This window comes from Cervus canadensis, chromosome 19, assembly GCF_019320065.1.
Source record: "Cervus canadensis isolate Bull #8, Minnesota chromosome 19, ASM1932006v1, whole genome shotgun sequence".
NCBI lineage: Eukaryota > Metazoa > Chordata > Mammalia > Artiodactyla > Cervidae > Cervus > Cervus canadensis.
This window is the reverse complement of record NC_057404.1, coordinates 6,667,814-6,694,007: the sequence shown is the minus strand read 5'-3', so window position 1 is coordinate 6,694,007 and position 26,194 is coordinate 6,667,814. Positions and strand designations below refer to the sequence as shown.

At 42.9% G+C, this 26,194-nt stretch overlaps 1 protein-coding gene across 8 annotated transcripts in view; it reads right to left on the bottom strand.

Moving 5' to 3' along the window:
- The window catches only part of RBM47 (RNA binding motif protein 47), a 174,854-nt gene that overhangs the window by 129,681 nt on the left and 18,979 nt on the right, over positions 1-26,194 (bottom strand). The window contains exon 1 of one of the 8 annotated variants that reach the window (XM_043438778.1): positions 2,424-2,554. The exons of the other annotated variants lie outside the window; for them this stretch is intronic. The gene's annotated coding sequence lies outside the window, so the exon portion shown is untranslated. Of the gene's footprint in view, positions 1-2,423; positions 2,555-26,194 lie in introns of those variants that run through there. 8 annotated transcript variants of the gene reach the window in all.

Below are 26,194 nucleotides of genomic sequence, written 5' to 3'. Positions count from 1 at the left end.
AATGGAATGCATTTCTTGAGAGTAGAAACCTTTCCCCTTATCTTTCCTACATTATACTCTCTCCTATTTCTTATGAATGTGAAACAGTCTAACTACTGTCTATCCTCTGATCAAAGGACATCATGAAATGTCATAGGAAAGCATTTCACAAATCGGAAAATAGAAAATAAATGTAACATACTAACCTCTCAATGAGAAATCATTTGTCTGAGGTTAGCAATGGACAGTTATTTCTCTTTTTTGCTAAACATTTACAATTAGCACATGGTAGGCACTGTTATGGGGCTTCCCTGGTGGCTCAGATGATAAAGAACCTGCCTGCAATGTGAAAAACCTGGGTTTGATCCCTGGGTTGGGAAGATCCCCTGGAAAAGGGAATGGCAACCCACTCCAGTATTCTTGCCTGGAGAATCCCAAGGACAGAGGAACCTGGCGAGGAACCTGGGGTCGCAGAGTCAGACACGACTAAGCAACTAACACACACACAGAGAGGCACTGTGCATGTGTTATCTCATATAATATTAACAAAAATCCTATCAAGTATTACTATGATGATGCCCATTTTACAGATGAAAACACTGAGGTAGAGCAATATTAAATAACTTTGCCCGGGTCGCAGAGCTGGCGGTAATGGGAGATTAGATTCAGGCAGGCTGGCTCTGAAGTTCATGCTGGATGCTACTACCTATCACTCAAGCCATTTTAGAAGAAAGAAAAGTGGCTTAGAGAAAATGCCCTCCCACCCCAATGCCTCATAAACTTTGAACCCACACCATGCAGTTGGTTGCTTGAGGGCCACGTGCTGGAGCAGACACCCTGAGTGCGTCACTTACAAACACATGACTCTGCTCTTAGTTCCTTGTGGGTTTGCTTCCTCAAACAGCCTTTTTCAAGTGCTGAGCCAACAAACGGATGGGGACCAGTTTCAGTTCTGGGAAGAGGCTAAACCCCGTCTAGCCAATAACTGCCTCCACACTCCCACTCTGTGAGCTGGTGACCCCAGTCCAACACAGGCCACGGGGACTTCCTCAAACGTGGAAATGCCTGCTCACGAGGGTCCTTGACTAACACCCTATTAGCAGACTAGACACCTTAAAGCAGCCTCAGAAAGACCAGGTAGTTAAAGTTACATGAAGACAGTTCTGGAAACAGTTCACATGTCTGACAATCCAGACAAGTGCAGATAGTATAATAGGTACCTGTCAGATTTTATGAAAAAAGAAAGATGTTCCTCTCTGCCATTTATTCTCGCCTCCTCTGTCCCAATGTTTAAAAAATCCTGTGTTCCTTTCGCTGATCCTCTCTTTTCGTGTTTCATGCTTTAAAAAAAAAAAAAAAATGTCCAGAATAACTTTATAGTGACAGAGAGACAGGAACGCAGCCAAATCAGAAACCAAAAGCCCCAGATCTCTGCCTTATCACAAGCACTGTCAAACTCTGGGGTTTTCTCCTACCTCAGCACAAATCTTGACGTTAGATAGATACAGTACCATTGTGTTATTCCCTGGTCAAGAAACCAACAAATGCACAAGTATGATCTTTTTTCCTCCCTAGCACTTACTTATTGATTAAATGGGCTCCCTCTGACTCCATTTTCTACTTTCATTCATTTTTAGTTTTAACATTATATATACATACATAAAAAAATATATATATGTATATTTTTTTTTATTTCACCTTAAACTCTTGAGTGACTATATTACTTAGGATACGGAAAGGACAATGTCTCAAAACCTTAGGTCTGACAAAGGTGATGCTCATAAAATGCCTGGCACAATGCTTGGTGCATAGTAGGTGCCCAAAACATAATAGCTACAGTCAATGAACAAAAGCCCTAAATTAAACAGAATTTACTAGTTCTGACTGTCTATGTAGGTAAAATGCCATTGATAACATTTTAGAGTAATTACAAAAAATAAGATCTGACTTCAGGAAGAATTAGATAATTCACTGGGCCCACGTTATGGAGGTCGCTCAAATCAGATCAACTCTGCCACATGCATGGGTAAATCCACATGAACAAGAAGCTCCAGGGAAATTTTCTGAAGCATTTTCCTCTGTGGATCTTTCTTTCCAAAGATTTTGGAGTTACTATGTTGAGAAAATGGATGCTAGGGTAGTTACTGATCAGCAGAAATAAAAAGCATTTTCTCCCAAACTTCTCATTATGATACAGAAAATTTTAAGCAATATCTAATAATTTTTTGATCCCAAAAATGCTTTTTAGAGTGCTCCTAAGTTCTAGTTCTGTCTAAACTCCAGCGTGCCAAATACCATGGGCTTCTCTCCACTAGGAAATCTTGTTCCAACTAAATTTTGCTTAGTTAGCAAAGTCAAATAATTCCACCTCATGGACATTTTCTAAATTTGTTTACTTCCACTTAAAAAAAAAACAAACCACAACTAGAATCCAAGTGACTTACCTGTCTGCCTAATTCCTTTCCTCTTCCTCATTCTCCTCCTCCAACTTTATAGTGCCTTCTCTCAGTTGCGAAAGATAATCAAACTGCACAACAAATGAGTCTGGGTTCCTCATTTGAAACCTAAAACTCTAGATCCTCTTCCTGGTTTCAGGGCTCCAAGAATTCCTCAGAACATCACAGGAGCGCCTTGTGGACAAGCAATGAGGAACCTGCCGCATGTGGCAGAGGCTCTGTGACCACAGCACAGTGACAGTCGATCTACACGTGGAAGGGAGACCAGGCTTGAGATGATGATTGGTGGCATCTGCCAGTGAGTCAGGCAGCTGGGGCTGGTTCCCAGGCATTCACCAACGGCGTCAGTCACCGGTCCCCTGGTCACAACCACACCTCCTCCTCCTAGTGCTGACCTCCCACGGCATGGCAGAGCCAGAGTGAGTCACGCACGTCCTCGGCCCGTCCTCCTAGCTGACCAGCTCACCCCACCCTTACCCCACTGCAGGCTTCCAGTATGGACTCCAGCAGTCCTGTTTAAGGGCGTCTATGCATGTGTCAAGAACCTGGCCCTCAATTTCAGACAGATGTGAATCCTGAATCACCCTTTCTTGCTGATAACAATTAAGTCCATCTCATATGTAAAACTGTGACAATAATAACAACACCATGAGCTTGTGAGATGTCATGTCAAGGACTCCAGGACCTGGTACACAGTAGAGGCACAAAAGAGTCAGCTATTATTTTTGTTACACTGGGACTCGTGGTCTACCTCAAGAGCTTTCAACAAACAGGAAAAAACAGATTATTTATGTTAGAACAACTTTTATTTTACCATCAAATTGAACCACTTTTTTCTTCTCCTAAAATACATTACTTGACAGGGCCATGCTGCATCACTAACTCTCTAATAATACTGTCAGCCTCAGACTGGAGTCAGCCCAGATACAGAAAGTGCCCTGGAAGATTCATCAAGTGTTCACTTCCCTACAGAGAATATTTTCTGACTTAGGAAGCAAATGGGAGTTTTCTGACTGTGGCTATAAGTGATACACCAAAACAAGCAACCGAACAACACGAAAATAACCACATATCATCCTTGTGTGTCAAGCTGGGGTACTGTTGAAATGCTGTTATGGAGGGTCATACTGAGAGGCCAGTAGGAGCGAAAGGTCAGGGCATTTATTCTCGAGGTTACCTCCCTTCTGGGTGACACAGGGTGGCTGTGGCCCTTTACCAAAGGCCCCTCCTGGCAGGGCCTCTCTTTTCTCTGGGTTCTTGGCAGTACTTCACAATCTTTGCTGGCTTCCCTAAACCCTGATAATCCCTTTAATTAATCTCTCCTCAATTACCCTGGTGAGTGTATATCTGTTTCCTATGGGGAATCTGACTGATGTAGCTGCTCCCAACCCACTCCAAAAGATAGAGTCACTCTAGGAGCTAGTTTGTTTCAAAACAACTTAGCAGAAGCAGCTCGCGGGGAAACACCTTAATTTGAGGATGTTTCACCAAGATTTCAAGCTGCCAGACCCAAAGTCTAATGACGGCCTGCTATGATGTCAGCACTGTGCTAGGTCCTGGAAATGGGGGGGACCTTGAGCTTACCTGCTACCAGGGAGGACCAGGTATACAAATTGAAAAAATTCAGGCAACAATAAGCTCTGCCCAGCAGTAAAACCCGGGCAATGGGATGGAGACTCCCGGGGATCAGAGAAGGCTCTGAGACACTTGTGCTGAGAACTGGAAGAAGTGGAGGGGCGCTAGTGGAGATCTGAGGAAAGGACAATCTAGGCTCAGGCAAGTACAAATGTCCTGTGCAGATGTCTGCCAGGAAGATGCGTGTTTGTTTGCTCATATTGCTTTTAATTCAGGAACAGAAATCTGGTGATGGAGGCAGAGGTGAAAGAGCTGAGGCTGGGGAAGTGGCCAGAGGTTCTGTGACAAAGAACCATGGTGAGAAGTTTGAGTTTTATTCCAAATACAAGGAGATGCCACTGAAGAGTGCTGAGCTTTGCAGGGCGCCATTTGGGAAGATAGAGAATTTGAAAGAACCCCAAGAGATGGTTTGTTTGCTTTCCTAGTGGAAGACTTCTTCCTGGTACAATCTGTTTCTGAAAGGATGAGAAGAGGTGGGGTGGGGAGTGGGATTGAATTAGCATTTCTTCAGAAGAAAGCTCATAACCCACTGACAGAAAACGCTTTGAAAGATAACCTAGAGAGCATTCAAAGTATGTGATTGGTTGAAGAGGACTGGTGGTTGTGGTGATGGTGGTGGTGGTAGTGATGGTGGTGGTGGTGGTGATGGTGGTGGTGATGGTGATGGTGGTGGTGATGGTGGTGGTGGTGGTGGTGGTGATGCTGGTGGTGATGGTGGTGGTGGTGGTGATGGTGGTGGCGGTGATGGTGATGGTGGTGGCGGTGATGATGGTGGTGGTGGTGGTGGCGGTGGTGATGGTGGTGGTGGTGGTGGCGGTGGTGGTGGTGGTGATGGTGCTGGTGGTGATGGTGGTGGTGGTGGTGATGGTGGATGATGGTGGTGGCATTGGTGGCAGTGTGTGTCTCTGTGTAGAGGGGGTTGGTGGTAGTACATGTGACAACAGTCCCGCAGTAGGAAAAAGAAAAAGCAGAGAAAGCAACAGCTGCTCTGCGCTGCAGAACTCATGAGCCAGCTCCCTTCCAAACTCCAGCCCCAAAGAGCAACTGCTTGCTGGGCCCACCTCTTCGCCGTGCCTCTGTCTCTGACATTCTCCTTCCCCAAAACCTGCTTCCCCTCCTCTGTGCCCACCTTAGCACGTGGACCACATCCCCCAGGTTACTAACCAGAATCTGGACGGCGCCTGACTCCCCTGCTTCCTCACTGCCCTCACCCCATCAACTGCTGAGACTCACAGAGTCCATTCCCAGTCCCTATTCTTTTTTTTGTTTTGTTTTTTTTTGTGGCAGGGGAAGTAGGAGACGGATTAATTTTTTTTTTTTTGGATTAATTTTTAAATTGAGATAAAACTGACACACAGCACTGTCCGAGTTTGACTGCAGCACAACGATCTGCTATGTGGAGATACTGTGACCACAGTAAGATTAGTTAACATCCATCACCACAGAGTTATCTTGAGTCTCCAACATCTCGTCCCCCGTTTTTTTATCTCCGCAGTCACCAACTTGTTTCAAGCTTACGAAGTTTCACCCAAGCCCTTGTTGCCAAAGGGATCTTTCTAAAACTAGTGTCTGATGATGTCACTCAATGCCAGTTAGTTAGCAAAGCATACCAAGCCCTCTGGGATGGGTTCCCTGTCCCCTCTCCTGTCTGATGTCTCCTCCCAATGCCAGCTTTCTGTACTATGACCCAATTATTCCTTAGAAACTATTGACATTTCCTGAACACATTATTCTGGCTCCACACTGTATCATGTGTCTACACCAGACCCCCTAAGTGTTTCTTCTCCAATTTTAAGTCCTACTCTCAATACCTGTTCATTTATCAAAACAATTCAACTGTCACTTCCTCTAAGAAGTTGGTCTAATCACCACCCTGGTAGAATCCATTTTCTCATTACTGCCCCTGCCCACACTGAACTCTCCTCCAACGTATGGACATTTAACTGTCTTTTTTAAACTCTCCCCCTGGACTAACTGGTCAGTGAGCATCTTGAAGGCAGGAGCCTTGTAATAATATTCACCTTTGTATTCCGAGCACCCATCCGAGGGCCTGGCACATAGGAAGTGCTCATACATACTCCTAAATGAAACATTAGGAGAGTTATGGAGTGTGCCAAGTACAGAGTAAGAGAAGAGAAATTTCAGGATCAAAGGCTAATTGCAGAATGGGGCAAAGAACAAGGAGGGAGAACAGGAGAAGAAAGAAAAGTCAGGAATAAGACACAAAGAGAACAAGTAATTTTAACATTAAACCCAACTTGCAAATGAATGAAGCTCTGCCCAAGCCTTGCAGATAACAATAGCAACGTGGCAGACTGGGTCCCCAAGGACAATGTTGGCTACTTTATAAGGCCCTTAATAATAACAACAACAATAATAACCTCATAATCAGTAATTATGAACAAACTGAGTGCTTCTCATATGCCAGGCGCTTTATATGGGTTACATGTTTTAATCTTTGTAACAATACTATCAGATCGGAACTATTATTGTCCCATTTTATGGATGAGGAAATCAAGGCTTAAACAGTTTAAAATACTAGGCTGAGGTCACACAACTAGAAAATGGCAGATCAGTAATCCAAGCCCAGGTCTGCCTGACTCCAAAATTTGAGTTTTTAACCACAATTTTATCTTTTCTGTGTGTGGAATTTTTTTCTTCTCTTTTCTTTTTGGCCACACTGCAAGACCTGTGAAACTTTCCTGATCAGGGATGGCACCTGTGCCCCCTGCAGTGGAAGTGCAGAGTCTTAACCACTGGACCACCAGGGAAGTTGTAATCACAATTTCTATGGTCAAGGCTGTGCTTTGTCACCCTGCTTATTTAACTTATATGCAGAGTACATCATGAGAAACGCTGGGCTGGAAGAAGCACAAGCTGGAATCAAGATTGCCAGGAGAAATATCAATAACCTCAGATATGCAGACGACACCACCCTTACGGCAGAAAGTGAAGAAGAACTAAAGAGCCTCTTGATGAAAGTAAAGGAGGAGAGTGGAAAAGTTGGCTTAAAGCTCAACATTCAGAAAACTAAGATCATGGCATCTGGTCCCATCACTTCATGGCAAATAGGTGGGGAAACAGTGGAAACAGCGGCTGACTTTATTTTTGAAGACTCCAAAATCACTGCAGATGGTGACTGCAGTCATGAAATTAAAAGACACTTACTCCTTGGAAGGAAAGTTATGACCAACCTGGATAGCATATTTAAAAGGAGAGACGTTACTTTGCCAACAAAGGTCCATCTAGTCAAGGCTATGGTTTTTCCAGTGGTCATGTATGGATGTGAAAGTTGGACGGTGAAGAAAGCTGAGCACCAAAGAATGATGCTTTTCAACTGTGGTGTTGGAGAAGACTCTTGAGAGTCCCTCGGACTGCAAGGAGATCCAACCAGTCCATCCTAAAGGAGATCAGTCCTGGGTGTTCATTGGAAGGACTGATGCTGAAGCTGAAACTCCAATACTTTGACCACCTCATGCAAAGAGTTGACTCATTTGAAAAGACCCTGATACTGGGAGGGATTGGGGGCAGGACAAGAAGGGGACGACAGAGGATGAGATGGCTGGATGGCATCACCGACTCGATGGACATGGGTTTAGGTAAACTCCAGGAGTTGGTGATGGACAGGGAGGCCTGGCGTGCTGCGATTCATGGGGCCGCAAAGAGTCGGACACGACTGAGCGACTGAACTGAATTGAACTGAATGGTAATTATAGGATAAAATATTATTTAAGTGCTTTATAAAGTTATCTATAATTAGATTCATTAAACCATACTGTTGATTGGCTCTTTTAACCAATTAAAAGTTATTTAAAGTTCCGAAGTTTAGATTGAGATTCTCCTAAAATAAATGGGATTAAATATGTGATGCAGTTTTGGAATCAAAAATATCCAAGATCACCTGGGTTTGACAAGCTTAAAAAATAAAAAACCAGAATTATTAAATATATGTTATAATTTGCTATGACACAGAATTCCCTGTTCGTGTTTTAACTGAGCTCATTGTGATATTCTCACAAAGTAAACTGGTGAGAACCCTGTGGACCATGACATGGAACCTTTCGTTCCAATCCAACAGAGTGCTGTTCTATATTAATTCATGCGAGACAGTTATGTGAGTTTAAGTTTTATGGTGGTCACTTTTTAAAAGTACAAAACCAGGTGACGTTCATTTTAATATATTTTCTTTAACCCTATATACCCAAAACATCATTTCAACATGTAATCAATAAAGAAATTAGTAACTACTAAATGAAATTTTTACATTTTTTTATTAAATCTTCAAAATCTAGTGTGCATTTTACACTGATAGCACATTGCAATTTGGATACTACATTCTCATTGGAAATAATTGGTATTGCATAAAATTTACAGTTGAAAACGTAGACTCACACATCCAGGTTGCTCCAAACATAAAGTCTGTGTTTAACAAACAAAATACAATGCTTCCATTTTTACATTTCATTAAAATTTTAAAATTCAGCTCAGTCACACTAGCCACACACATTTCAGGGGCCACAAGTAGCTGGTGGCCATTATATTAGAAAGCATGACTAGACTGTGGTTTTTTTTCCCACATGCTCAGAATGGAAAGGTCAAAAAGCTGAAAGTAATGCTGGCTAATAATGTGAAGCAACTATTCTCAATTTACAGGGTGAATTAACTTTGTGTTCACTAATTCCATTAACATTGCACATCCTGTGGCTGAAAAATAAGGCAGAGAAGATGACTGTGAGGAATATTATTAATTCATTACTTTGCTTTTCCAACAGGTTGTACTTGGGGCCATTAAATGAATACCTAGTTCATGTGACTGGACAGCTTAAAGATTTTATCCCAACAAATCCTTGTTTGCAAAATCAAAAAAAAAACTAAGAGGATTAGATGTTTCCATGTTAGTTAAACTAGGAAAACAGAGTTGCTGCTGTTTGTTTTAAAACTTTACTATGCACAGGAGAAAAAACTGGTATGAAATGGAACTCATGTGCCAAATAAAAAATGAAAAGGGGAAAATAAATCAAGTTTTTGAGCCTCATTCTTAGTGTCTTTTTCATTTCAGAGCAGCAGAACTAGTTTACAGTCATCCAAAACTGTGACATTTATTGTAGAAGTAAGGAAGCAACTAAATTACCCCATATATATCCCTAACTGTTTCATTAGGCTCTAATAAACTGACTTTAGAGATCTCATGTAAAGAAAAGCACATCCATTACATAACCACCTATTATTTTCTTGCCTCACACTGGCTGTGCTGGTTAACCGGAGTAACCACATTGCTGGGGCTTCTCAGGGCAAAACTCATCTTAGCATCCATGCTTCAGAGCAAATCAAAGTAAACCCAAGCATCTCCAGAAGATGAGGGTGTCTCAGCACACGATGGAGCATGGTTTATTAACCAGGCTCCTTCGTCTACTAGTGAGGTCACAACGGGTCATCCGTCAAGCACCGTACAGAGAACATAGCTCTTTAGGGCAGGCACAGAGGCTATTTTTTATTCATTTTGACGCCCAGCACCAAATATAATTCTTGGCAGGTGGCAGTCAGTCTAGAAATATTTTGTTGAATGAATGAATGAATATATTCAGGGACAAAAGTGGAGTGGGCATTCTTTGGCAGTCTGCAAGGCGGTGAGCAGGGTAGTATTCTCTTCCCACACCACCCTCCCTCTTTCCCCTACCCTACGCTTCCTCCCTAAAGTACACTCGATGGTTCAGATCCACTCAGTTCAACCAAGATTCACTAAGTGCTCAGCACCTACAGCTTAAAGACACAGGACAGGAATCCGTAAGACAACAGAGGGTACTTGTCAGAGAATTAATGTGTTAGGGAGATGCCATAAAGGCCAGCTCCCTGCCTGCCACTTTTCTGCAGAACATGTTGAATGTGAAGATAATTGTGTTGTGATCTAATTGGTTCACCCTGTTGAAGTTTGCAGTTAAAAAAAAACAACTCTTGCTGAGCAGTGGTGGTGCTGGGCGGCTTCCCTAAAGATTGTGTTCCCTAATGTTAGACACACTGAAAAGAAGAGGCGCCTCACATCAGAAAGAGAACCTGGAAGATCAGCCTTCGACCACCAGGAACAGAAACTCCTAAGGTTTGGGATTTTCTCTTGGATGTGGCATCACACTTCTAGAGGGTGTTAATGGCAACCTCCGTTTCACGTAAATGTGAAGGAAGGAGACTAAAAGTAAAGGTCCAACTAGACGAGGAAAAGCCTTATGTTGTTAGAGTATCTAGCTGGATGCAACCTTCTGTGCTATTCCACTCCCTCAAGTCTCCTATATCCAGCTTGGACTCAAAATGCGGAGAGAACGGCCGCTGAGGACAGCTAGGTAGGGAAGGGGGTGGTAGTTGTACCTGGGGACAGCTGTCCAAGGAGAGAGCGGTCCTGCGAAGCAAGTCTTAGCGAGAAGGACCAGGCACCGCTCCCCAAGGGTGACCCTTTCCACTGCCACTCTGGAAGACCTGGGTTCCTTTTTAAGGGTGTCTTCTGGGTTTTCCCGGCAGAAGACAGTGCATACACACACAGCAGGTAAATGCAAGATGGCACCACGGTAGGGGGAATGGGGGTTGGGGGGAGACTCAGACAGCTGAGCACAAGCAATGAAGCAGGTTTTAGATAGCAGTGTGCCCCTGGGCATATCACATGACTTCTTAGGTCTTCGGCGTCCTCATTCAGAAAATGAGGGGTTTGGACCAAATATTACCAAAGGGAACTTCCTGCTCTGCTGTGAGCTAAAATGCGTGATACACACTAACTGCTCGAAGAGTCAAGAATGGGGAATTCTGGTGTGCTGGGAGAGTCGGGAAGGTCCTGGGGGAGGAGACGGGACTTGCAATGGGATGGAGGATAAAGAGGATTTAGCTATCGAGGGAGACAAGCGGAGGGAAAGGGACAAATGGAAGAACAGTTCAGATAGACTCAGAGTCTTAGACCAGAGAATCCTTGAGGACTGGAAGTACTAATGGGTCGGGACCAGATGCAGGGAACTTAAGCAGGGCTGAATGAGGAGCTGGCGGGCGAAGTGAGGAGTCACACTAAGGAAGAGACCAGAGGCCCCAGCCCCTCAAACTGCCCTGTGGTTCCAAACATTTGAGTGAGTTTAGTCGCTAAATCGTGTCCGACTCTTTTGGAACCCCATCGACTGTAGCCCGCCAGGCTCCTCTGTCCATGGGATTTCCCAGGCAAGAATATTGGAGTGGGTTGCCATTTCTTTCCCCAGAGAATCTTCCTGACCCAGGGATCCAACCTGTGTCTCCTGCATCACATTAAGATTCTTTACCACTGAGCTACCTGAGAGGCCCTCCAAACATTTACCCGTTCAGTAAACTTATATTAAAACTTTGTGCCAGGCACGAGATGCTGGGGGCAAGGAGAACATGGACGCTAAGAATGAAAACAATAAGTGGACTGCTTTTTCCTTCCACTTCTATGAATTCTTTCCCCTTTCGGGCATGTTTTGGAGTTTAATTTCATTTGATTTCACTAAATAAAATCTTGGAGAGAGCTGAGCGGCTTTCTTTCCTTAACCCTTCAGAGGTTTGTCTACATAAGGGGTATAATGACACTCTTCAAAGATAATTGTAAGAATTAAATGAGCTGCCCAGGGCAGGGAGGGGAATGCCACACTAATTAGGGTTGCTAATTACACTAGACAAGTAAATGGTAGTGCCCTAAACAAATGCTGGTTACTGGCATTTCCACTGTTTTCATTTCAAGGAAGTAAAAAGATGAAAATGCAGTTCCAAGGAATTACAGTGACATGCCTCTGGTCAAGGTGATGGAGTCAAGCCCAAACTTTGGGCTGCTGCCAGACAGCACCATGACTGGCATCTAGTTTTTTTTAAATCACTCTTTTGCCTGGCCAGTTCAAGGGGTCTGGCCATGTCAACTGGATAAGGAGACCCCAGCCTAGTGCCTGCCCCACTAAATTTGCACTTATTTGAGAAGTATGCAGAGCCCTCCCAGACCCTGCAACTCAAAGGACCAATGATACACAGAGCAGACACGGAGCCATGAGATATATCGGACTGTGGACAAAGAAGGCTGCCAGATAAAACGGAACATCCAGTGGCATTTTAATTTCAGATGAACAACCAATAATCTTCACTTGCTAAACAAGGCAAGCTGAGGCCAACAGGAACATAAGACAGCCTGCACGGTGAGTCTGGCAGGTTTTGAGGGGGAACATTCCAGGACCCCTGAGGCTTCCTCATTTAAAATTCAACGGTTCTCCCATAAGGTAACTATTTCCAGGGTGGTTTCTCTTTCAGGATTCAAAATGTCACAACTGAACCCTCAGTGAGAGTAATGACAACACATGGAAGGTCTTTACATATGTCTACTTCCAACTGAACTTCTCCTCACCAGATGACCAACCATATCTTTTTGTTTTCTAAATTGAAGTATAGTTAATGTACAATATTATCAGTTACAGGCGTTCAATATAGTGATTCATAATTTTGAAAGGTTATACTCCACTCACAGTTATTATAAAACAATTGGTTATATTCCCCGTGTTGTACAATATTCCAGTATATCCTGGTAGCTTATTTTATACCTCAGTTTGTACCTCTGAATCCCTACCCTGTATTTCCGCTATCCTTTTCTCTCTCCCCTCTGGTAACCTTTAATTTGTTCTCTACATCAATAAGTCTTTTTTGTTATATTTACTCGCTGTTGTATTTTTTAGATTCCACATACAAGTAATAACACATAAGCATTTGTCTTTCTCTGTCTGACTTATCTCATTTATCATAAGACCATCCAAGTCCACCCATGCTACTGTAAATGGCAAAGTTTCATTCTTTCTTATGGCTGAGTAGTGTTCCCTCGGGGCTTCCCTGGCGGCTCAGATGGTAAAGAATCTGCCTGCAATAGACGAGACCTGGGTTCAATCCCTGGGTCAAGAAGATCCGCTGGAGAAGGGAATGGCAACCCACTCCAGTAGTCCTGCCTGGAGAATCCCACGGATGGAGGAGCCTGGGGGGGTTCCCGTCAGTGGGGTCACAGAAGTTAGGACAAAGTATATAGAGCAAGGACCCCACAGAGCACAGAGGAAGGAACAAATCTATAATCTTCCTGAAACAAACGGTTTTGTTTCTGAAATTCACATAGAAATTCACTGGCTGGGATGAGAACCTACAAGCTTCCCAGGTGGGGTGGTGGCTACACTTTGATCAGGGAGATTTATTATAGCTTCCATCATCTCCATCCTCACCCCTTCTGAGCGAGGCCAAAGTACTATAGTGATGAACTGCTTGAAAGTGAAAGTGTGAGTCGCTCAGCAGTGACCGACTCTCTGCAACCCCATGGACCAGAGGAAAGTCCCTAGCATTGCTTCCCTTTCAACCCCTTCTGCAGTGCCATTAAAAATTCTGATATTTACGAATTCCCTAGCAGTCCAGTGGTTAGGGCTCCACACTTCCATTGTTGAGGGCATGGGTTTGTGATCCCATAAGCTGCGAGGTGCAGCCCCGCCCCCACCCCACACCAAAAAAAAAAAAAATCTGATATTTGATGGGAGATTGCTTAGGTCTGAGAGAGAGTAAGGGGGATAGAGGTGATAACTAAAGGTTTCTTTTCAAGGTGATGTAAATGTTCTAAACTGACTGTGGTGATGGCTGCACTCAGTGAGTATATTAACATCCACTGAATTGGACAGTTTAAATGGCTGAACTGTACAAACTATGAATCATATCTCAATAAACCCCCCCTTTTTTTTTCTTCTTATTTCTAGTATTTAGGAAAGCGATGAACACTAAAACAGAGGACAGAATCCTCAGGGCCTGTGGGGGCATGCAAGGCCTCGAAGGAAGCAGCTGGTTTCATTTCTTTTTTCTACTTTTGATAGAGACACGAACCCATCTTTCACTTTCCTCTAACTCCATTAATTAGAAAAAACAGCAACTCAAATGGTCTAATCTTTGGCCTTGCTAAGGAGGGGTGAGGGCTGTGACTACCTGGAAATGATAGTGGGCAGAAGGTGGAAGCCCACACCCAACTCTAGCTGGTAGTTGCTAGGTGGATATAGGCCAGGTATTGACGAAGCATTGTTTTTGTAACAAGACAGAAACCCAGGTGCAGTGAGCGGGGAGGAAGGGATAGAGGCAGAAAGAAAAAACTCTCTTAGGGTTTAAATGTATGCAACTAATTCAACGTTTAAAGGCTGGGCAGGACAAGAGTACACGGAAGAACAAACACAGACACAACACGCCTTGGGAGCTTCGTCTTCCTGTGAGCTGCCCATCTGCCACCTCTTACGTAGGGCGACTACTTGGTCCTGGCAGAGGCCCCTCCTCCTGGAGCAAGGGCCCCTGTGTCCAAGCTGAGGACACACTGCCTCACACTTGATGCACACCACTTGGCTGTGGCTATCTTAAAAAGCAACACCCAAGGGCGGAAACAACTCAAATGTCCATCAACAGACGAGCAAACCAACTGTGCTACATATAGCCACACAATAAAATACTAACCAAACCTGAAAAGGAAGGAAGTCTTGATGTATGTTAGAACATAGATGGACCTCAAATACACGATGTTAAGTGAAAAAAGCCAGACACAAAAGGCCACCTATTGTATGATTCCATTAATATGAAATATCCAGAATAAATCAATCCACAGAGACAGAGGGCAGATAAGGGGTCACTAAGGGGTAGGGGCTTCCCTAGTAGCTCATCTGCCTGCAGTGCAGGAGACCCAGGTTCAACCCCTTGTTCCGGAAGACCCCCTGACTAAGCGACTAACACACACACGGAGTAGGGGAAAGTGAGGTGAACAGTGATTTCTTAAGTGGATATAGTGTCTCCTTTGGAGGTGATGAAAATGTGTTTTGGAAGTAGATAGAAATGATGGTTACATTACATTGTCACTGTTAAAAACAGCATGGTGATTCCTCAGAAAATCAAACAGAATTATTACATGATCCAGCAATTCTACTCCTAGGTATAGTCTCAAAGGAATTAAAGGCAGAGACTCAGAGAGGTACTTGCACATCAGTATTCATAGCAGCGTTATTCACAACAGCCAAAAGAGTGATAAAAAGATTCATCAAGATGAGTGGATAAACAAAATGCGGGACTACACATAGATTAAATGTTATTCAGTCTTAAAAAGGAATGAAATTCTGACACGTTACAAATGAACCTTGAGGACACTACACTAGGTGAAATATGCCAGCCACAAAAAGACAAATACCATGTGATTCTACTTTTGAGTTATCTGACTAGTCAAATTCATAGTAAAGTGAAATTGTGGTTGCTAGGGGTTGGGGAAGGGAAAATGGGAAATTATTGTTTAATAAGTTTCAGTTTGGGGAGATTGACAAATTTCCAGAGCGGATGGTTAAAATACTAAATTTTATATTATTATATTTTGCCACAATAGAAACATTAAAAAAAAAAAAAACTCTTTCATTTCAGGTATATATCAAAATGCAGATTCCAAGGTTTTGGACCCAGAGTGAGTCTGATCCGGGACTCAAGCTGAATACACCTGAGAATCATTGCCCCTTCCTCTCCTCACTGAAATCACATTTTGAATCTTAATTCGATTTACTAACCTCCCCATCCCATTTAGTATCAATGGAAACAATTTAGGATACACATTATTATAAAAACACTATATAATTTTTGTATTCAATAAACCCCAGCTTCATAGATGGAAACCTTGAATTATACCTGACTACTATACTAAAAGAAAGAGACCCCTGGAAGACCACTTCAGAGGTATCTGAAACCCTCATAAATGTGTGTCCCTACCAATGCAAGGGAATAGTTTAGAAAAATCTCTTATTTTTCTCTCCTCCCCTCTTCCACCCGCTTTAAACATGAAAATTTCCACTCTGGCCTCTTTTCTGACCAGAACGGTGGAAAAGTGAGGAACACAAAGGACAGCAAATTCCGCTATAGTCAGGGATCTTTCTCCTGATTTGAAATGATAATGGAGCGATGGGGGCCCTTACGCAATCTGCTCACATTGGCTCTTTTGGAGGCATCCTGTGAAACAGCACGTCCCAGTGTCTTTAACATCTTCCGTACTGAGATAGCAAACCTGCGTGTGCGGAGTGACAGTGACCAAGACAGGAAAAGTCAAGGCCTCGTGGTCCTGCAGTCTTCTGGAACAGACGCCAGAGCTCAGACTTAAATCATTCCACAGGCACTGCTATTTCAGACAGGAGTAGATACACAGTCATGGCTACCAACTCCTCTGCCTGGCGTTCAAGGCCTTGCCTCACAGACACGCTCCCTCATTCCCCTTCTCATCTCTCTGTTTCCCTTCATAGAAGGTCAGACTGATCTGTTACCCATTTGCCACCTCATGTCTCTGCCTCACTGCCTTTCTTCATGCTGTCCCCATGGCCTAGAAGATTCTTGCTCTAAATTCCACTGACCGGAGCCCTTGTTGTTTTCCCCTGCCACCTCCTTCAGGAAGTCCTCCCGACTGTCCCCAGAAGGAAATCATCTCTCCATCCCCTCCAATCCAGTAACTTTCCTGTACCTCTCTTACAGTCTTTCTCATTCTCTACTTTGTATTTACCCTTTATCATTTTCTATTGTTCAGTATTTATATCACTTACTTAAAAGCTCCTTCAGACTGAAGGCTGTATCATTGCTCTCTGTATTCTAACTTTCGTGGCAGACACCCCAGATTGTTATTCCCCTCTTCTATCCTAAGGGAACTCCAGAGTCTCCCCAGTAACAGACAGGCTGCCTGACTTCAAAGTCCATGAAGCTCGCTATGGGGCACCCCATATGGGCACAGCACCATCCATTATTCACCTATTATCAGAAGAGGAAATCATCAAGTTGGAACAAATATCTGTTTAATTTTGGCTTAGGAAAGGAAAAGATCCATTATTAAAAAAACGAGGAAGAGGTATCATTATTTTTGCAAAAGGAACTGAAATTCCTCATCAACTTTTTATAAATTTATGTTTAAAAGGGCATTTGTTCAATTACTCTTTGCTGACCTCCGCCTGTCTCTGCAGCCGGCGTGTACATAATCTCTTAGGGTACATAAGCCAGAACTCTAGGAGAACGAAGACAAGGCAGGTCCAAGGGAACTCAATGTGCCAAGTGAGAGACAGTGAGCACACTGCTACGCCGAGGACTTTCTGGAGGGAGGAGGTGACTATCCTTGGAGCTGTTCTTTCTGTCACAGGACAAACGGAATTTGTTGGTTTTGTAGGCATGGGGGTGGGGAAAGCAAGCATAAGAGGAAAAGAAGCTTAGAGCAGAGGAACAAAATGTAATCATCCAGGGGAGGCGGGGTGGGAGGGTAATGGTCAATCACTGCTCTTGTCAAGAAACCAGAGAGAGAATTCCCTGGTGATCCAGGGGCTAAGAGGGTGCCCTGATCAGGGAACTGGATTCCACAAGCTGCAACTAAAACCCGGTGCAAATAAGTTTTTTTTTTTTTTTCCCAAAAAAAGCTTTTTGTCCATTTCAGCCTGCTCCCAGCCAAGGCACACAGACCTCCATATCAATCTTTCTCTAGCCAAATTTTGTACTCTGTGTTTATTTGTGTGTGTGTGTGCTGGACAAGGGGTCGGCAAATATTTTTTTTTTTTTTTGCAAGGATCAAATAGTAAATATTTTAGGCATTGCAGGCCATACAGTTTCCGTTTCAGCTACTCAGAGCTGCCAAGTTGCACAAAAGCAACCAGGGACAGTATGTTTTTACACTGTGTGCCAATAAAACTTTATTTATGGAACTGAAATTTGAACTTCATATGATTTGCAGGTGTCGCAAAAGAGTACTCTTCTTTTGACTTTTTTCCCCCAGCCAGTAAGTAAGCCAACAGGTTATATACGGCTTTATACCATACCTATTATAGCAAAGGCAAGAAGCCATGCCAGGGAGTGATAATCCCTACATTTTGGGTGAGACCCCTCCTGTGAAGGGAGGAAAGGGATTGGGACTGGGTGCAGTTTGCAAGGGGTTTCCGTTCCCTCATGTTTTATTCCTTATGTTGGCCTGTGGACACAGGGCTATTTGGGAAAGCACCATTCCTTGTACTTTTCAGTAGGTCTGAAATATTTCAATAGAAGTAAAAGTGAAGGCACATAAAATGAGCGTGCTCCAGTTCATTTCTACGTGCACTAATGACTACATCAGTAAGAAATAAAAACACCATTTACCCACGACAAACTTTTTTCAATTTTTGAACTGCTATATGAGATTTTCCTCAGGATCTCAAGCACAAAGAACTAGGTACCTGGCAACAACGAATTCACACCTCTTATCCAAAGCATCTTGATTTTACTTCTGCCTAGAGCACTTTCTGTTTTCTAAAACAGCACCTTGTGGTCCATTTAGTACACAAACTGCTAATACAGCTTCACAAAATGGCACATTTTTAGGGCAGGGAGCTATGCTAGGTCCCCAACAGTTGCTTTCTGAAAATTCTTTTGTGTATTATTGCATAGCAGAGTAGTGTGACAGGGATCAAAAGATTAGAAATAATTTCAATTAACTCCTTCTACTAATATAAGCAGTGGAATAACCATTGAATTTTGCCTCCATTTAAACTGGAAAACAAGTATCATAGACCAAAATTACAGAACTTTTAAAATGCTGTTTCAAAGAATCAAAACATCACAAATGCTCTGCAGGAATGAAAAGCTGGAAATGATGTGATAGGATAAGGCAATAAATTAAACTATTTATAGAAACCCTTTGATTTAGGGCTTCTATATTCTTCTTCTACCCATTCTCCAGCATCCTTCTGTTCACTACTCATATGTGCTTTATCTGCAAATGTATTATATCAGCGTATCTTCTGTCTGTCAGTCAGAAGGAGAATCTATCCTTATAGAGCTCTGATACCAATGAGTTAATCATCTTTAACTTCAGCAAATAATTAGAACAGATAAAGATTGTGCTCTATAACTAAAATAATTATTAGAAAAAGACATTCCTAAAGTTCAGATACCCGCCCCCCCGAAAGAGAAAGCAGTAAGTTCAGCAGGAGGACTTTAGAACCCAAACAGGAAGTACCACCTCCAAGCCAGGAAAATGGGGATTAAGTTAGGCTGATCCTTAGTACAGAAGATTAAAAATTACGGCAGAGCCTTTGTCACACCCCCCACTGAATGGTGGAGTGTGTCTCCCTCCACTTGAACTTGGATGGGCTCTGGGCCTGCTTTGACCTGAAGGTGACCCTGTGCCAGCTTCCAGGCCCAGGTCTGCAGAGACTGGCGGCTCTCATGGCCTCCCTGGGCACATTCACCCTTGGAGTGCCTGGCTGACATGAAGAAGTTCAACTACCCTGTAGGAGAGATCTTATGAAGAGGTTTGAGATTATCCCTCCCAAGGTGCCAGACATGAGAGAGAAGCCATCTTGGATTCTTGGACCAGACAAGCCACAACTTGGTCAACTCGATCAACCTGATCAAAGGACCAACAGGTCCCTTTTGATGTATATATCCACAGGAAGAATCTCCCTGCTGAGCAATGCCCGAATCTTGAGAGATGACTGGTATTCATTGGTGGTTACTTGACCTACTAGGAAATCAGAGTAGTTTAATGTACACCAAGAGATAATTGAGCCTATGGCTGATCCACGTTGATGTATGGCAGAAACCAACACAGTATTATAATTATCCTTCAATAAATTTTTTTTAAATTTAAAAAAAGAGATAATTGAAGCCCTCGCATCACTCTGAAAACTACAGACTAACGTAACCCCTCACTTAAAATTTCTGGAGAGCAAATTCTCTGGTGGTCCAGTGGTTAGGACTCTGTACTTTCACTGCCCAAGGCTCAGGTTTGATCACTGGTCAGGGAACTAAGATTCCACAAGCTGCACAGTGTGGTAAAAATTAATTAACTGATTAACTAAAAATAAAAAAAAAATTCTGGAGAGGTGACTTAAGAATCTTAAGCAGTATTACTCTTGAGAGCAAAACTAGGCCCTATACAGATGAAAGTCTTTATGAACAGGCTAGAAATCAAAAGGTTTTTTATAATTAGGCTAATTTATTCTCTTATCCTATTACATCATTTTCAGTTTTCCATTCCTGCATAGAGAAGGAAGATTGCAGCTAAATATAAGGGTTTCCTAGTAGGGCGCTCCATTCCTAGCGTGAAGTGTCTCATGGATGAGGTATCATGATGATGCACCCACCACTGTAAGAATTCAATGCCAAGACGGAAACAGGAAGCACAGCGACAAAACCCTCCAAGTTTGGAGTCAGAAAGACCTGTGTCTGGATCTGTTTGGCTATAATTACCTGTGTGTTCTAGAGCAAGATGCTTAACCTCTCGGAGTCTACTTGCTCATCGGTAAAACAGGAATATTAACAACAGCAACTCTGGCAGCTGTCATGAGCCCCTGGTCCTAGTGCACGTGTTATCAGAGCATGATTATCACCGATGCTGCAATAGCATTCCTACACTGGACGGAATGTCGAACCAGAAAGCCCCTGTGGTCCTGTCCAGCTGAAAAATGCTAGGTGTCCACCCATGGACAATTTGCTTGCTGAAAGCTAACTGGAAGCAGCCAAAAACATTTTCAATTACAACTCAATCGAGTCAATGGCATTCTCTTTCTATTAACTTGAGGTCATTTAATTTGTACACAAGCCCTTAATTATTTAGGCAGAAAAGAACAATTAATTTAACTCACGTGTCAAAAAAGTTTTGCTTTACTTGTTGGTTGACTTGACACAAAGCATTACAAAGCTCCATTGTGGATTTATCATGTAGATGGCACACCATTCTTCCTCCCAGCTTCCTCTGTTCCTGGAGACTCAAAGTGCAAGTAAAACTGCCTTTCCCAGATGGCCCTGAGTCATGGACAGGAGGAATAGTTTCAGTTTAGGCACTTACTAATCCTGTGACTTAGGGCACATTAAGAAATCTCTCTGGGCCTCAGCTTCCTCATCTGGAGAATGGGGATAATAATGAACCCTCACAGAGATGCTCTAAAGATGAAACAGAATAATGACTCCATATGGTTCATAGGTTGTAAAACAAAATGCCTTTTTCTTAGTAGTTACTACTTTTACAGCAAAATCATGGCAGATAATAAATTCCAAGACAATGAAGCCAAATGAAAACTGAGAGAAGCAGCTCAGGATCTTAGATTCACCCAATAGTTTCTCTTCTTAGTTTTCACAGTTTGCTGTTTCTTTCTTTCTGGAACAAAATGTTTTAATTTTAAAAATTCTTTTTGGGGGCTTCCTTGGTGGCTCAGTGATAAGGAATCAGTCTGCCAATGCAGGAGACACAAGTTCGATCCCTGGCCCGGGAGGATCCCACATGCCTCAGAGCAACTAAGCCAGTGCGCCGCAACTACTGAGCCTGTGCTCCGGGGCCCCGGAAACAGAACTACCGAGCCCCCACGCCGCGGCCACTGAGGCCCGCGTGGCAGATAGAGCCTGTGCCCTGCGACAGGAGAGGCTGCCGCAATAAGCCCGCACGCTGCAATGAGGAGTCGTCCCCACTCTCCGCAACTAGAGAAAAGCCCGCGCGTCACCGAAAACCCAGCACAGCCGAAAATAAATGAAGTTATTTTAAAAATTAAAAACCCTTTCTGTTCATTGCTTTTATTTTCTTCGTATTTTTTAAAATAGAAACTTCACTGAAGCATTTCATACGCACAGAAAATGCACAGACTAAAAGAGTATTTCTCAATGAATTTCACAAACCGAACACACGTGTCACCAGCACCCTAGAGGTCCCTCTTAGGTTCCCTTCCAGTCATCATCCAGCCAAGGTTGACAGCTATCCTGACTTCTAATTCCACAGATTTGTCTCTTTTTGAATTTTAGGTGAAAGGGACTCATGTATTTTATTAAGCCAGGCTTCTTTCACTAAAAATTAGGTTTGTGAACTGTGAACACATTTTTACATGCAGTAACAGTTGTTCATTCTCACTGTATATAGTATTTTATTGAATGAATATACCAGAGCTGTTAAATTCATTCCACTATTGATGGATATCTGGGTTGCTTCCAGTTTGGGGATATTTTAAATGATGCTTCTAAGGGCATTGTGAAACTTACCTTCTGGTGAACATATGTAACAGACTTCTGTTGGGAACATGCCTGGGAGTGAAACTGCTGGCTCAAAAAGTACATATACTTTCAGGGTTAGTGGGTCCTCTTTTAGGCACCAGGCATTTTAATCAGTGCTTATTTTATATCTCCTATCCCTGCTTCCAGGATCTTACTCTTCCATTTGATCTCATACAACAAACCCCACTTAGTTTTGTTAAAAACAGAATCAATCATGTTTATTTAACATTCTACGATTTGGAAATGTCATTCATAACACTGTCACAATCAAGGTCTTTTTCCTCCTTGGCCCTCATCAATCATCTACTCATTCGACAAGTTAAGTTCCCAGCCTTGAGGCACCTCAAATCTGATAGGGGCACGCTAAAAAAGTAACAGCAAAGTAAGACATTTTAGAGTCAAGTTCTGGAGAACCCAGAGAATCTGAGAAGACTTAAGAAAGGAGGAATTTTATGAGCTGGTGATAAGAAAGGAGAGAGAAAAGGAAAGACAGTCAAAAGAACAACATATTGTAATGAAAAAGCATGAATCCAAGAAGAAGAGAAGCATGTTTGATGTGACAACTCCATGGGGTCCTGTTGTGACAAGCCACACGTAGGGCTGGAGCATGGACTGGAGCCAGGTTTTGAAGGGCCCGTACCTGTCCAAAGCTTACCCGCAAGCCTCAATTTCTCAATAAATATGACACATCTCATTGGTGTGCAAGCTGCTTTTAGGTGGTAATAAGTGAAGGCACTTCAATTTAATGGTCTGGTGAATTTAAACATGCATTAGAAAAATACTAGTTTTCTGGTTAATGTAGGGAGATAAAGTTCCACTTTAAATGTGCATAAGCAAAACAAAATTGAGTTGATTTAAAGAAAAAATTAAACACCTATATAGGTAAAACATAGGGGAAAAATTATAAAGGCAGTAAGGAATGATTGGCATTGGGAAACTAACCTAGAAAGATGGAGAACTAGGGGCAGTTTTAAAATAGGGGAATGATGCAGTCAGATGCGTCTTTCACAAAGACAATTGTTGAGTACAGAGTACTCAGTCTCTGGCCTCATGTATCACACTCTCCTGCATCCCTCTTGCCATAGACAGTTCTTCAGAACAGGCTTGTCTCGTCCCACAACCCTGGCTTCACAGCATATCTAGGTGTTTGAGCAGTGAACTCCGAAGCCTGACGGCCTGGATTTGGTCCCCGGCTCTCCACCTGGTAACCTGGCTGGTAGCAGGCTGGTAACTTGGGCAAATTGTCTTTCTGCTTTATTTGCCACCTCACTGGGTTGTAATGAGGATGTGAAATGTGCCTGGCATTCAACAGGTACTACAGCACATACACATGTGTTAATTTATGATGGGTTTTATTTACCATAAAATACACCCTCCTTTCTATGCCTTGCAAACACTTGTTCATTTATTCAAACTCCAGGTAAAACCAAATGTCCATCAACTGATGAATGGATAAACAAAATATGTTATATCCATACAATGGAAAAGTTTTAAGTTATAAAAAGGAATGAAACATTGATATATGCTACAACGTAGATGAACCTTGAAAACATACAGGCTAAGTGAAACAAGCCAGACACAAAGGCCGCGTATTATATGATTCTCTTTATATGAAATGTCCAGAAGAGGCAAATACATGGAGACAGAAAGTAGATTAGTGGTTGACAGTGTGTAGGGGAAAGGGAAACAAGGAGTGACTACTTGAGAGGCACAGAATTTCCTTTTAGGATAATGAGAATGTTCTGGAATTAGATGGTGGGATTAGATTGTACAGTTCAGTTCAGTTCAGTTCAGTCGTTCAGTCATGTCCGACTCTTTGTGACACCATCAAGCGCAGCACGCCAGGCCTCCCAGTCCATCACCAACTCCCGGAATTTACCCAAACCCATGTCCATCGAGTCTGTGATGCCATCTAGCCATCTTATCCTCTGTCGTCCCCGTCTCCTCCTGCCCTCAATCTTTCCCAGCATCAGGGTCTTTTCAAATGAGTCAGCTCTTCACATGAGGTGGCCAAAGTATTGGAGTTTCAGTTTCAGCATCAGACCTTCCAATGAACATTCTGAACTGATCTCCTTTAGGATGGACTGGTTGGATCTCCTTGCAGCCCAAGGGACTCTCAAGAGTCTTCTCCAACACCACAGATCAAAAGCATCAATTCTTCGGCGCTCAGCTTTCTTTATAGTCCAACTCTCACATCCATACATGACTACTGGAAAAACCATAGCCTTGACTAGACGGACCTTTGTTGACAAAGTAATGTCTCTGCTTTTTAATATGCTGTCTAGGTTGGTCATAACTTTCCTTCCAAGGAGTAAGCGTCTTTTAATTTCATGGCTGCAATCACCATCTGCAGTGATTTTGGAGCCCAGAAAAATAAAGTCAGCCACTGTTTCCCCACCTATTTGCCATGAAGTGATGGGACCGGATGCCATGATCTTAGTTTTCTAAATGTTGAGCTTTAAGCCAATTTTCTCACTCTCGTCTTTCACTTTCATCAAGAGGCTCTTTAGTTCTTTGGATTGCACAACTTTGTGAAATATACTAAAAACCACTGAATCTAACACTTTAAAAATGGTGACATTTAGGGACTTCCCTGGCGGTCCAGCGGTAGAGACTTTGCCTTCCAATACAGGGAGTATAGGTTTGATCCTGGGTGGGGAGCTAAGATTTTACATGCTTCATGGCCAAAAAACCAAAATATATTTTAAAAAAAGCAATGTTGTGACAAATTCAATAGACTTTTAAACGGTCTGCATTTAAAAAAAATGGTGACATTTATGGTATGTGAATCATATCTCCAAAAACAACTACAAAATTCGGCTAAGGTATCTGCCTGGTGGTCCAGTGGCTAAGATTCCCAATGGGGCCTGGGTTCCATCCATGATTGGGGAACTAGATCTCATATGCCACAACTGGGAGTTTGCATGCTTCAACTAAAGATCCCACCTGCTGCAGCTAAGACCTGGTGCAGCCAAATAAATAAATAAAAAGAAAATATTTTTTTAAAAAAATCCAGGTAAAAGACCCTGTTCCTTCCTGAGCAGCCCCTCCTCTGGGGCTCTTGTCCAGACCGTGTGCCCTGTTATATTATAGTAAGTTGGGAGAGGTCTTGGAAAAGACCTTGACACTGGGAAAGACTGAAGGCAGAAGGAGAAGGGGACCACAGAGGATGAGATGGTTGGATGGCATCACCAACTCAATGGACATGAGTTTGAGCAGACTCCGGGAGTTGGTGATGGACAGGGAGGCCTGGCGTGCTGCAGTCCATGGGGTTGCAGAGTCAGACACAACTGAGCGACTGAACTGAACCAGGAGACGTCAGCTGTCCCCACTGGAGTGTCAGCAGCCTGAAAGGCAGGTAGGGTAGGTGGTTCATCTACAACTCCTCAGAATTTATCAGAATGACCAGTACCCACTAGTTGCTCCAGTTCATGCCCACTGATAGAGTAAGTAGAACCTTACCATTTGTGGGAAGAGCAGACTCGGAGAATACTTACTGTCCCCAAGTGTCCAGGCTCTAAAGTACCAACCCAGTGACCTAAGATCTTATGCCCCCACGCGAGGGCCCAAACCCTGTTGAGTATTAAGCCTGTGTACAAAACAGCATAAAAAGCCCTTTCTTTTGCCATCAAGATTGAAACAAGCTTAGACTTGGATTTCTTTTTCTCTCCTGTCAACTAGGCTTGTTTGTGCCCAGCAAATCCTGAACTTAGAGATTGTTGGAGCAATGACAATCTCTGCTCTGATAATCACTGACCTGCCACAGCCATTGTTAGTAAAGCAGGTACAATTCTTAAGATCCTGGCAAGGAAGCCACACTCTGCGTGAATGCATGTTATGAAGTAAACACAAGTAGCAGAAATCCTGCAAGCAGGGCACTGGTGAATGAAGTAGAGTGTCTTACATGAACATTCCTTAGAGTTAGTCTGCTAATCCTGCTGTCATCGTTGGTTTGGAAAAACAAGATTACATGAAACATGTGAGTTATCTGCAGTGTTTGGATATATTTCCATACCTCTTCTTATAACCACCTTTGTTTCGGAAGGTAGGTGTGAAATAGAAAAAAAAAAGTCAGAACATCAATTTAGAAGGCCTGAGTT